Source organism: Odontomachus brunneus, unplaced genomic scaffold, assembly GCF_010583005.1.
Source record: "Odontomachus brunneus isolate Ranch 3 - 2012 unplaced genomic scaffold, Obru_v1 Obru_scaffold_025, whole genome shotgun sequence".
In the NCBI taxonomy this organism is placed as follows: domain Eukaryota; kingdom Metazoa; phylum Arthropoda; class Insecta; order Hymenoptera; family Formicidae; genus Odontomachus; species Odontomachus brunneus.
Genome location: NW_022639475.1, coordinates 315,554 through 317,282, shown reverse-complemented (window position 1 = coordinate 317,282; position 1,729 = coordinate 315,554).

Here is a 1,729-nt window from a genome sequence, read left to right as displayed (position 1 = left end):
CAAGTAAAACCTTTATCCCAGTGCGACAAGTAAAACTTTTCTCAATATGTCGCCGCAAACTAAATAGTTCACGAAATTTGTGCGCGACATTCTCTTTACAAAGACGCGAATTGCACGCAAAAGATCAAAACGTGTAAGAAAATTGTATGTATATCAAACAATTTTCGAGTAAATTTGTCACTTATAAAGCACGTAATATTACCTTGAAGTCACGAGCAAATGCTGATATCTCAAATAGCACAGAGAATTCAAAAAGAATTTTAAAAAAATTCAGTCGTATGTCACCAGTTCTGAATATATTTTCATATGCAAAAAGAATTCTTCAGAGTTCACTGCAGCGAAAAAAATTCTTTTTGCATCTAAAGATGAACTCAGAATTGGCGACATACGACTGAATTGTTTTTTAATTCTTTGTGCTATCTGAGACTGCCGACAGTGTCCTAAGCATATATGCGAAAAATTTAATGGTGTATAACATTGAAAAAATAATGAAAACTCGGCAAGTGCGACGGCGTTCCCTTCGGAAACGTCTCCGCAAGCAGCGTATCCCGCGTTAATATAGAGATTTCACACTATTTGACCACTATTATATGCGTGTAGCTTATCCGTATAGTTAGTTGAAGCTCGCCGAAATTAGGCTTGCCGAAATTAAATTCGTGCAGCTTCGGTAAGCGTGGCAAGCCGAGCCGGGCCGATACGAAAAGCGTGAAGGAGTCTGTTCGCAACACATTTCCTATCTTCGAAAAAAGCATTTATTCGGCGACAAACTATCATAAAAGATAATAATTAAAATAATTATCTATATTTGTAAAGAAATATTTATGAAAATTACCGAACAAATATTTATATTTACGATTAAAAAATAGGAAAAGAAATGAGAGTTTGTCGCCCAAAAATAAGATTTATTCAGAGATGGAAAACGTGTTAGAACAAACATAACTTTCGCGCTTGGTTGGTTCGACTCACTTCATTTTCCAAAATTCTACAAAGCTAATTTCGACAAGCTTCAATTTTTCAGTGAGCTTCAATAAGCTACTCGTAAAAATTACGCATTTAATAGTGGTCAAATAGGAGGTCCTATTTTGTATGTCCTTTTTTACTTCTCTGACGATTTAACCTCTCTGACGGAAGGCGTCTATGAAAGTGCGACAATTATTCCAAGGTCTCTTGCTTCTTTTTATTAAGATGTCCAATTCGAGAAAATCTTTGATCAAGAAGTCAAAAGTGCGTATAATGGCAAAGACGATTTTTGCTTTGTGAATATACTTCAGACACGCAACATACTTCCGACACGCAACGTGTCTAGTTGCGTCTGTCGCGTTGCGATCCACTAGCGCGTTGCGATTGTTGATTGAAAGATACAGCATATGCACATAATCTTATTGATTATTCTCAATTATAATACACGAGTGCCCGAGCGGGACACATTCGTTCCGAAAATGCCTGACCACGAGCCGAAAGTGAGCAACGACGCTTGTTCTCTCTTTCCGGTACGCGAGTAACTAGAATTCAAACTGTGACGGCGGCAGAGGAAGAAAAGAATATCGCAATAATGTGAGAGACACGCAATTGCAGAAAGGGCGAAACGACACGCGACGCGCAGGGCGAATGGTTAGAGCGGCAGAAAGACGTGGAGGAAGGGAGGGTGAGAGGGAGAGAGAGGGAGGGGAAGAAAAAGAGAGAGAGATAGAAAGCAGTGATTTCCCGCGCGCAGTGGTTGGCCGGCCTG